The sequence below is a fragment of the Rhineura floridana genome, chromosome 4 (assembly GCF_030035675.1).
Source record: "Rhineura floridana isolate rRhiFlo1 chromosome 4, rRhiFlo1.hap2, whole genome shotgun sequence".
In the NCBI taxonomy this organism is placed as follows: Eukaryota; Metazoa; Chordata; class Lepidosauria; order Squamata; family Rhineuridae; genus Rhineura; species Rhineura floridana.
In genome coordinates, this window is record NC_084483.1 from 129504111 (window position 1) to 129516479 (window position 12369).

The window sequence follows — 12369 nt, forward strand, 5'->3', positions numbered from 1 at the left end:
TTGCTTCCATGAGTCCTTCTCTCCTAGTTGTTTGTCAGCATGTGAATGTGAGTTTTTCCCCAGGCACAGGTGTGCCTGTGTCCCTAGGATTTTTTTTTTGTGCTTTTATCATCTCCATTCTCCCCTCCTCTGATTGTAAAGGGGTTTGGAGTGCAGGGGTGTGTGTCCCCTTTTTTCATTTTTCCTGCTGCTGCTGCTAGGACCCTTTTCAAGGTGAGGGAAGACTGAGCTCCCTGGCTTCCAGCTCTGTAGTTTCCTTGTTCTAGCGCTACTACAGTTTTGGTGGGAAAGCCATTTTGGATTGTGCTTGTTTAGTGGGAGTGCTATTCCCCAGTGGTTCCTGGATGGCATTCAGCTTCTTGGGATGGCACCTCCCCCCGGCATACAGCATTTGTATGTTAGCAGCTGATGAAGGCGGAAGCTGAAACGTTTTGGTATTACAATAAAAATCTCTGTTTTGTTAATCACAATTATGTGCATATATCTTTAGGTGATTAACGGAATCCTTACGGGGAACCAGAGCAAGCTTGGGTGAAGTTCTGTTCGTTGCTTTCAAAACACACTCTCTCCCTCTCCCCCCCCCCCCCTTACGCGGGCACTGTATAACATATAAAACTCTTTTGGTGCTACAATTAAAGAACTCTCTGATGACACACTTCTTATTATCTACCTGATTAATGAACTCTTTAAGCTTAACACAATTCACTGATAGGCAAAAAACCTTCCAGTTTAAGAACGTACCTATAGCCAACAGATATTTCTATCAAACTTTAAAAAGCAGGGAAATTGCGCAGCTATAGTGAATGCACCAGGGTAACAGGAGACCTGACCACCTCTCTGAGATATTGGACTGCCCTACAAATTTGTGCAAATGCAAACACAATTTGGGTTGGTCTTTCACAGTCCAATCCACTTCCTGTGTAGCTTGGAAGAATTTGGTCACATGTGCCTCTGAGCATATGGTGAGTGGTGGCAACACCTGCCATCTCCAAAGATAGGGAATTATATTTTTGTTTGTTGGTGTTCTTCTTACTTTGCTTCTTTTCTGTGTTACTAATGTTTCTACAGAGAATCTAAACTAGAAAATTTTATTTCCCTCATTATTCATCCTAGAAATCTCTGTCAAATTTATTTTTATTAATTTCAAATCCTTTTTATTGGTCAGTGTCATATGATGGTGAAGACAGCCTTTTGTGTTTCAAATTGGAAGTTATGTTCTATTTCTATTTTGGGTGCATTAAAAGTTGACTCTGAAACTGCAGTTTGATGTAAAATCAGACTGATTACAATATGTTGCTACTTCAGCAATGACTGTAGCTGTTGGAAAAATGAGGATGTATGTTTCCAGCCTGCTATGTTTAAACCACTTTATATATGGCAAGGTGGGCACGGTCAATTAAAAACATAGAGCACACCTAGCATTTTGCTAGAATATATTTCACCTCCCACTGTTTTATCTTGTGTAAATTGAGACACTCCTGAGGTCCACTGGAGACTATTCTGCAGAAGTCAGTGCCATTATTTGTTGTAAACCGCCCAGAGAGCTTCGGCTATGGGGTGGTATGCAAATGTAATAAACAAATAAATAAATAATTCAACAATTATGTTTGGAGTTTTTTTAGTGTAAATTTTGCAAACTGTTGCTGTCCTTCACATCTTCACAAAAACACCAACAAAAGAAAATGATTTCCTATTGGAAACGTCACTAAAATTGCAAAGGAAATCAGACATATTTAAAGTGACCATCTGAACTGTTATCAACTGTTTTAATAATGTTGCTTCCTCCCTGCTAAAACAAGATCAGCACAGCACATGTCTTCTTTCTATTGTTTGGGCTGATTGCAGGTATTGCCACCACTCACCATGTGGTCAGAGGCACATGTTACCAAATTCATCCAAGCTATACAGGAAGTGGATTGGACTGTGAAAGACCAACCCAAATTGTGTTTGCATTTTGACAAATTTGTAGGGCCGTCCAATATCTCAGAGAGGAGGCCAGGTCTCCTGCTCCCCTGGTGTATTCACTATAGCTGCCCAATTTCCCTGCTTTTTAAAGTTTGATAGAAATATCTGTTGGCTATAGGTGTGTTCTTAAACCGCAAGGTTTTTTGCCTGTTATTGAATTTCCCTGCTTTTTAATCCGGCAGGTAAGAAATGGGATCCTGTCGAAGTTTGCTGAGAACGGACTGATCATTTGCATGCTTATTGAGTTCAGTGGGATTTACTCCCCTGCAATCATGCTTAGGATAGGTGAAACTGACCACAGGGGATGGGGAGAAGGAGGAGGGGGGAGGGGAGGACTAGGATGGGAGCAGGCAGGAGGGAAAGGGGAGGAGAAGGACAGGTTTGATCATCTGCATGTTTATTGAATTCAGTGCGATTTACTCCCGTGCAATCATACTTAGGATAGGTAAAAGTGACCGGGGGGGAGGGAGGGAGGGCTGGAATGGGCAGGGGAGAAGGAACTAGGAAGAGGGAAGGGGAGGAGGAAGGGAGAGGAGAGGGGAAGGAGGGGAAAAGCTGGTCTGATTATTTGCATGCTTATTGAGTTCAATGGGATTTACTTCTATGCAGACATGGTTAGGATAGGAAAAACTGACCATGGGGGAGGAGGAGGGGGAGGGGGAAGGGGAAGACATGTATTGGAGGGGGACAAAGGAAGGGGGAGGGGAGGGCAGGTTTGATCATTTGCATGCTTATAGAGTTCAATGGTATTGACTTCCATGCAATCATACTTAAGATAGGTAAAACTGACCATGGGGAGGAGGAGGGGGGAGGGGGAAGTGGAAGGAGGGGATTGGAAGGGGATGGGGATGGGTAGGGAGGGGCAAAGGAAGGGGGAGGGAAGGGGCAAGTGGGAGGGGATAGGAAAAAGAAGGGAGGGTGCGTTGGATCATTTGCATACTTCTTGAGTTCAATGGGATTTATTTCTGTGCAATCATGTTTGAAAATGGAAATGGACTGCCTTCAAGTCAATCCCGACTTATGTTGACCCTATGAATAGGGTTTTCAACAGTATTCAGAGGTGGTTTTACCATTGCCTTCCTCTGAGGCTGAGAGGCAGTGACTGGCCCAAGGTCACCCAGTGTGCTTCATGACTGTGTGGGGATTCGAATCCTGGTCTCCCAGGTTGTAGTCCAACACTGACCTGGGGGAGGGGCAGGGAGGGGAGGGGAGGAGATGGGGTGGGTGGACACTGGGTGTAGGGAAGCCCCTTTCCTTTCCAAATGGAAAACATTGTGAACAGAATCATTGCTTTTCAGCTTTCCCCCACCTTTTTATTCTACAGCAGGCGCATGTAGCCTCCCACCCAAATTTAAACCAAAGCTGTCGCTGGCCACATCCACACCAGGCCTTTATTTCACTCTGGACAGTCATGGCTTCTCTCAAAGAATCCTGGGAAGTATAGTTAGTGAAGGGTGCTGAGAGTTGGTAGGAGACGCCCTGTTCCCCTCACAGACTTCAATCAGAGTGGCTGACTGTTAAACCAGTCTGCTCTCAGTGGGAGTCTCCTCTCAGCACCCTTCACTAACTCTGACGGAAGCCATGACTGTCTCAAGGGAAATCAAAGTCTGGTGTGGGTGTGGCCCCCTGATTAGGCAAGCCAAGCAGCTGTGAGTCCGGCTTTTAGAACTCTGACAGTTGGTTCTTGCTGAGCATGCCCGATGCTATCATAGGGTCTCAGCCAAAATTTATTAAATTAATTTAAAATCATCCAGGCAATTTTTAAACTTTTAAACTGCAGAAGATGAAGGTCAGAGTATGGAGCAATGTCAGTATTAAGATTACAGGTACACTGTGAACGTGTCTGATTTTTAATGAATTTCAACAGATTATGAGACCTCAGAGAAAAAAGTCCAAAAGGGCTCTGGGTTTTCCCCTTCTCTTTTTACACTTTGAACTGTATTCTCTCTGACTGTTTTGTGTATGAAAATTGAGAGGGTTGTTAAGCAAGCGTTTCTGAGTTGAGGACTGTAAATTTTGTAAGGTTTGTTTTGAAATGAGATTATGGGAAGCATCAGAATGGCATGAGGGGTATTTTCAATTTAACATTGCGAAATGTGAAAAATCCTCATTGGTTTATAGTATACAGCTACTCTTGTGGCTGTATAAATTAGCAATGCACTACAGTGATTACATTGGAAATTTCCAGTACCTTTATTTAATGGAACTATACACTTGATTTCATAAGTTCTTTTTTTGTGTCATTATGAACTAAAAGATCTTACAAATTAGAAGCACACTTGTATACAAATAGAGGTTTATCTTTACAGCCAGGAATATCAGATAGTAAATTCCAGTATTTTAGCATAATTTGTTGGATTTGTCTATTGTACCTATCAAAACTTAAATCTTAGTTTCAGTTGTATTGCTTTCTTTAGATTTCAGCAACTCCTTCCTTTCTATCCTCCTAGCTTTATATCTAGCTTGTTTAAGGGATTTCTTGGAATATCCCCTTTCCAGCAGTTGCTTCATCAATATACTGGCTTTCAAAATTTTCTAAAGTACCACAATTTCTTCTTAATCTGATCATTTGTGGATATGACAAATTTATTTTTATAGATTTGGGATGGAAACTGTCATATATCAAAAAAGAATTTATATCAGTTGGTTTCCTAAATGTGTCTGCATGAATAGATTTGCCAATTCTGGGGTGAATTTACAGCCCATAGCTGCTCCAGATAGTTTCCAGTAATATTGAGTCTGAAACAAAAATATTTTTTAATTGAATGCTACTTCTGCCAGAGAGCAGATAAAGCTAGTTGGTGGACTTCTACAGTTTCCCCTCTTATTTAAAGTTGATTCAGTCACTTCCATAGCTTAGTTAGTTATTCTTTATTTAGTTATTCTTTATTTATATCCTGCCATCCTTCCAATACTGAAACTTGTGGCGGCTTCCAGATAAAAGCACATATAATTAAAACATACAGAATCTACATTAAAATGAAACAAACTACATCCAATATTAAAACCAATCATACTGCTAGATAAAAAGGAATCAAAACCAATTTAAAAATAGTAAAAATAGCTTATTTCTGGGATATGTTCGTATACAGTGCTCTACATCCATAGTGACTAGCAAAGGTGTCCTTTCAAGGTAACTGTCTCCAAATATTTTGAAAAGTCACCTGTGTCTTTTAAGTAAGATTGTATCTGTGGCATGAATGGTTTCAAAAAATTGTCCACATATTCAGACATGGGTTCCAAAATTGATCCACATCCAAATATTATTGGTCTGGCTACCACTGGAATGATCCCTTTTGTTTATTTTTGCTAGAAGGTAGAATACCGGTATTCTTCCTTCAACTTCCAATAAAAATTCATATTTTTTATCTATATAACCTTCCAACAATACTTCATCTTCGATTTCTGCTGTATCTCTTCTTACCACTAATGATGGATCCTCATTACATGGGACATAATATGTCCTTTGTCCTAAGTGTTTGTGCACTTCTGTCAAGTAATCCTTAGAGTCCCAAGCAACCAGGGCATGTTGTTTGTCTCGTTTAAAAATTACATCCTTCCGTTTTCTCATAGAATCATAGAATAGTAGAGTTGGAAGGGGCCTACAAGGTCATCAAGTTCAACCCCCTGCTCAATGCAGGAATCCATATCAAAGCATTCCCAACAGATGGCTGTCCAGCTGCCTCTTGAATGTCTCCAGTGTCGGAGAGCCCACTACCTCTTTAGGTAATTGGTTCCATTGTCGCATGGCTCTAATAGTTAGGAGGTTTTTCCTGATGTTCATTTGAAATCTGGCTTCCTGCAACTTGAGCCCATTATTCCGTGTCCTGCACTCTGGAACAATCAAGAAGAGATCCCGGCCCTCCTCTGTGCGACAACCTTTCATGTACTTGAAGAGTGCTATCATATCTCCCTTCAGTCTTCTCTTCTCCAGGCTAAACATGCCCAGTTCTTTCAGTCTCTCCTCATAGGGCTTTGTTTCCAGTCCCCTGATCATCCTTATTGCCCTCCTCTGAACCTGTTCCAGTTTGTCTGCATCCTCTTGAAGTGCAGAGACCAGAATTGGATGCAGTGCTCAAGATGCTGAATAGAGGGGAACTAATACTTCACATGATTTGGAGGCTATACTTCTGTTAATGCAGCCTAATATAGCATTTGCCTTTTTTGCAGCCACATCACACTGTTGGCTCATATTCAGCTTGTGATCAACGACAATTCCAAGATCCTTCTCACATGTTGTATTGCTGAGCCAGCTATCCCCCATCTTATAACTGTGCATTTGGTTTCTTTTTCCTAAGTGTAGAACTTTGCAATTATCCCTGTTGAATTTCATTCTGTTGTTTTCAGCCCAATGCTCCAGCCTATCAAGTTGAATTTTGTTTCTGTTTTCCACGGTATTAGCTATTCCTCCCAATTTTGTATCATCTGCAAATTTGATAAGCATGCTCTGTACCTCCTCATCCAAGTTGTTAATAAAAATGTTGAAGAGCCCTGGGCCCAGGACCGAGCCCTGTGGTATCCCACTCGTTACTTCCGCCCAGTTTGAGAAGGAACCATTGATAAGCACTGTTTGAGTACGATTCTGGAGCCAGCTGTGGATCCACCTGATAGTTGTTCCATCCAACCCATATTTAGCTAGATTGCTAATCAGAATATCATGGAGAACTTCGTCAAAAGCATTGCTGAAGTCGAGATATATTATGTCCACAGCATTCCCACAGTCTGCAAGGGAGGTTACCCGATCAAAAAATGAGATAAGATTAGTTTGGCAGGATTTGTTCTTCATAAATCCATGTTGGCTCCTAGTAATCACTGCATTGTTTTCAAGGTGCTTACAGATTGCTTTATAATCTGCTCCAGAATTTTTCCAGGGATTAATGTTAGGCTGACTGGTCTGTAGTTCTCTGGTTCCTCTTTTTTGCCCTTTTTGAAGATAGGGACAACATTAGCTCTCCTCCAATCATCTGGCACTTCACCAGTCCTCCATGATTTCGCAAAGATAATAGACAGCAGTTCTGAGAGTTCTTCAGCCAGTTCCTTCAATATTGTAGGATGCAGTTTATCAGGCCCTGCCAATTTGAACTCGTTCAAAGTGATTAGGTATTCCTTGACCGTTTGTCTATCAGTCTCAAGCTCCAATCCTGCCCCTTCTACTTCATGTTCCCGGGAGGGTCATAGACCCTTTTTTGGGAGAAGACTGAGCCAAAGTAGGAATTGAGCACTTCTGCCTTTTCTTTGTCATCATTTTGCCATCCTCATTGAGTAGCTGTGCCACCATTTCTTTTCTCTGTCTTTTACTATGGATGTATCTGAAGAAAGCTTTTTTGTTGCTTTTAGCATTTCGCTAACCTCAGCTCATTCTCAGCTTTAGCCTTCCTGACCCCATTTCTGCAATTCCATGATACCTACCTGTACTTTTCCTTTGTGGTTTGGACTTCTTTCCACTTTCTGTATGTGTCCTTTTTTGTTTTCAGGTCCTCTCTAAGCTTTTTGTGAAGCCACATTGGCTTCTTCTGCTGTTTCCCCCTTTTCCCCTTGTTGGTATTGCTTTCCATTGCTCTTTTAGAATTTCCTTTTTTAGAAACTCCCACCCATCTTGGACTCCTCTTCTCATTAGGGTCGCTTGCCATGGAACTGTACTTACAATTGTTCTGAGTTTATTAAAATCAGCTTTCCTGAAATCCAAGGTGCGCATACTCTCAGCTTTTGCTTCTGTTAAAATCAAGAATTCAAGTATGGTGTGGTCACTTCCCCCAGAGTTCCTGTAACTGCCACTTCATCCACCAAATCATCTCTGTTGGTTAGAATCAAGTCCAGGATAGCTGATCCTCTGGTTGCTTCCTCCACTTTCTCTAGGAGAAAGTTATCTCCAACAGAAGTCAGAAATGTCTTGGAGTGGCCATGTTTGGCAGAATTTGTCTCCCAACAGATATTGGGATAATTGAAGTCCCCCATTACTACTACATCATGCCTTCTTGAAACATTGGCAATTTGCTTTTCAAAAGTTACATTCTCATCTTCTGATTGATTGGGTGGTCGGTAGTAGACTCCAAGAACCACATTCCTTTTATTACTTGCCCCATTAACTTTAATCCAGATACTGTCAGTAGAGCTACCAAGCACGTTTTCCTGTATTTCTGTACAGGGATATATATTTTTAACATATAGCGCGACTCTATCTCCCTTTTTATTCCTTCTGTTCTTTTTGAACAAGTTATATCCTTCAATTGCTGTATTCCAGTCATGGGAGACCTCCCACCAAGTTTCAGTTATACCTATTCCCTTTCTACTCCTCTTCTAAGTACTGGAAGGATGGATGAAAAAATTATCTGGGCCCCAAAGTCCTTGAGTTTCCTTCCCACAGCTTCAAAGTCCGATGTTATTTCTTCATAGCTCTGTTTGGCAGTATCATTTTTTCCCACATGGATGAGGAGAAAGGGATCTCTGTGAGCTTGATGAGTGATGGCAACCCTTCTGTCACATCTCTAATGGGTTCTCCCAGTAGACAGCATACCTGGTGAGTCGATCAATCATCTCTGCATACTTGGGTTTCGATCCCACGCAGTAGCACTAATAGTGGGGTGTGGTTTCATTGCTTGATTGAGCTTCAGCCTCTTGCTCGCTGTCACACGGGGTCTCCTGTAATTCTTCCACCACAGGCTGTTCTCTAGTCTCGTCCTTGAGTGGTTGAAAGCGGTTCCATAGTTCCACTGGGGAAGGGCGTCTTCTAGCTCTTCTGCTCCTAACTGTCACCCTTTCCCACAGAGTTTCCTCCACTTCATTGTTCCTCTCCAAAGCAGTCTCCTCTTCTGCTACTACATGCTGTTGTTCTTCCACCTCCACTTCTCTTTGCTGCTGCTGTTCCAGCATTCTGTCTAAGAACTCTTCATCTTCTCTTATAGTCCTCAGTGTGGTCACCCGCTGTTCCAGGCCTCTCACTTTTTCTTCCAACAGTGCCACGAGTTTGCACTTGTTGCACATCTATGCCATGTTGGTCTCAGGCAAGAATCTATGCCATGTTGGTCTCAGGCCATAGTGGTTCCCCAGTAAAAACTTTGGGTAAACAAAAGCAAACACTGTAAAATTTAAATCAACCATAACAATAACGGAATGCTCAAAAAAGAGAGTTAAGGTACATATTTAAAGGCTTCTCTATGCATTTCCTCCCTTGTTGATTTAGTGCTTGTTGCAGAGGGTGCATCAATTTAGCACAGAGATGATTCTGATAAGACCTTACTGGCCTTGTCACTCACGGTTTCCGGAAATACTCAACCTGTCTGTTCAGGAACCTTGGAGGATTCCAGTGAGGGAGGACCTGCTTTGTCACAAGTGTTTCACCCATGGCCAGACTTCTTCCAGCTGACAGCCTGAAGACTGAAAGGGGCTGGCTGAGGCAGCTGGGTTTCTCTGGGGGTGTTCTTGACACTCTGTTCTCGTCCCAGTGGGCATCCACTAACAGGGTGTACTCACCTCAGGTTGTAAATATTTTGCTTGGTTTCCTTCAAGTGGGGGTGGAGAGGGTCTGAAGCTGCAGCACAATTAAATGCCAAGCAGCAGCACTTAGCAGCATTTTAGCCAGTCTTGGAGGTCTGGTGCTTTCTGCGCACCCCTTGTACAAATGCTTCATTAAGGGGATAAGTCTTAAGTTGCCACAGATGTTTAATAAATTCCCTAATTGGAACCTCAGTTGGCTTCTTACCTCACTTATTGACCTGCCTTTTGAGCCCATGGCAACTTGCTCTCTTAAGTTGCTGACTCTCAAGACAATGTTTTTGGTGGCTATCACCTCGGCTAGGTGCATTTCAGAGCTGGGTGCCCTGTCTTTTAACCCTCAGTTGTGCATTTTTCATTCAGACAAGGTGGGTGCTGTGGCCTGATCCCTCCTTCATCCCAAATATTAATTTGCTTTTCCACCATTCCCAAGAGGTCGTGTTGCCCTCATTCTGTTCCAATCCTTCCTGTTCACAGGAAAGGAATTGGCACACCCTGGACATCTGCTGTTCCCTGTGATTCAGCTTGGTAGAACCCAGGAAATCTGAAATTAGAATTCCTGTTTGTCAGCCTTCAGCTGGCAATAAAGTTTCTACCTCTTCTATTGCTAGCTGGCTGAGAGAGGCTATTGGGACAGCCTATGAGGCCTTTGGTAAGCAGCCTCTAGCAGGGTGTTGGTTCATTCACTGAGGGGAGCAACTGCCTCAACTGCATTCTGAATTGTGTTTCTCATTGTTGACACCTTTAAGGCGGTTACTTGGGCCTCAGTGCACACTTTTATGAAGCGCTATTGGGTAGATGTCTTTTCTTCTTCCGAAGCTACATTCAGAAGGAGGGTAGTGCAAGGGGTCATTCCTCCATATTCCTCCATAGGCAGGTTGCGGAGGAAGCCCATCCTTGAACGGGACTGCTCTTTTATATCCCTATCAACTGAGTGTACTCCACTCCAATCTGGCAGAAGTGGAAATTTTATTTACCATGAATTAGTATTTGTAGACTGGAGTGGCGGACACTTTGCCCACCTCTTAGTGGGAGTTGTTCTATTCAGTTGGTTACTGGGTTGGAGTGGATGGTGGCTGGGGCCCTTCTGAGTTCCTGTTTTAAGCTCATTTATTGGCAGTTGTAGTTCTGGGGTTGTTTTTCCCGTGTTGTTTATGGGTGTGTTAGGGCTGGAGGAATTGTCTCGCTCTGCCAGTTGATCTGGTGAGATGAGAGGGATGGCTTCTCCCCCTAGAGAGGAGGCAGAAGACTAGAAAGCACTCTTCTCGTCACTCTCAGAGGGGAGGATCAGAGCTTGAAAATGTTACTTTTTTGAACTACAACTCCCATCAGCCCCAGCCAGCATGGCCACTGTAGTTCAAAAAAGTAACTTTTCCAAGTTCTGGGTAGGATCATCCCTATCAACAGAATCTCCTCCACTCCAGCCTGCAAAAAGCAATTCATGGTAAGTAAATTTACAATTTTTCTGTCTACATGCTAGAAACAATATGTAGATCTCAATATTATCATGCAAAAAGAAGTTGCATTTCCACAGAAAGCTCAGAAATGCACATCTGTATAGATTACCCAAGTATAATATTGGAAACAACAGTAGATCAAAAGTTAAGCCAAACTGTGATTTCTTACTCTTGAATATTCTCCTTTCCCCTCTCTTTTTTCAGGTTGTAATATACCAAGGATTTACATACATGTATTCCATGTAAACATTGCAGTTAAATAATTATTTTAAAGTATTTTATTCAATTGTGAAATATTTCTTTTTTGGAAAATATCCAGATATTCTAGAAAAGAAAGACTTCAGTGTTTCAGTCAGGCTTCATGTACCAGAATTTGGTACTAAAATTGTATACCAGGGCCACTAAAATAATCTGCATCAAGAAGGAAAGCAAAGGGAGTATGAAACTACTGCTGCTTAAGGACTTCAGAGATATTTGATAAGATTGATCTCTGGATTCTCTTGGACTGCTTGAAAGAATGTGCATGTGGATGTCTGCTTTGTACTGGTTCTACTTATTCTTGACTGGTTGGTACTTAGGTGTCTATTCTTTCAACCTTTAAGAAATAACCTTGGCATATAATGCCTTGGGATTCTATCCTCTCACCAGTACTGTTCTTAAATTTTTATAATCTGTTGCACGATGATGATGCCTGGAAATCTGGAGTTCGGTGCCATAACTGTGTAGATGGCACTCTATTTCATTCTTGCTGATTTAGGAAAGTGAGTCTTGACTATGAACTAGTTGGTATCTTAGTGTAGTAGTGGATTGGATAAGACCCAGTAAACTGAAGCTGAATTTTGATGAGGCATTGCTGGTGATGGCTGAGTCAAGTTGATCTAGGGAAGGTGCTATTGTATTGAGGGTAGCCAGGCTCAGGGCCTGATCCTGATCCTGTATCTTTAGGAGAAGAGAAAGTCAGCCAAGTGCAGGTGTTCTTGCAACACTGTAATGGGAAAAACCACAAGGTGGAATTCTCCCTTCCCCCTGCCCAACTTTTAAAGATACAGAAGACCTCTTGGTGCCTCCCAGAGGTCTTCTGTATCTTTAAAAGTTGGGGTTGAACAGGAGCCTTTGGACTTGTATAAGTGTTGGTATTCTTTGAATGGCCTGCTGACACAAATTGCCAGCGATTCATATTCTTTAAAAGAGGGATAGACAACATGGTGTCCTCCAGATGTTATAGACTCCAGCTGCCATCACCCCAGCCATCATGGCCACTGGTCAGGGATGATGGGAGCTGAAGTCCACAACATCTGGATGGCATCATATTGGCTACCCCTGCATTTAAAGATCTGATAAGATCTTTCCTTGCTTCAGAAGAGTAATATATTAATTAGCATTTCTCAAAACTGTGTTCCACAGAACTGTAGGCTTTTGCAAAGCAGTTAAAGGAGTTCCATAAAGACAAAAGTTG

The 12369-nt window shown here is 42.2% G+C and overlaps 1 protein-coding gene across 21 annotated transcripts in view; it reads left to right on the top strand.

Annotated features, from left to right (window-relative positions):
* Positions 1-12369, top strand: part of AFDN (afadin, adherens junction formation factor) — a 206453-nt gene that overhangs the window by 46808 nt on the left and 147276 nt on the right. The window lies entirely within an intron of this gene.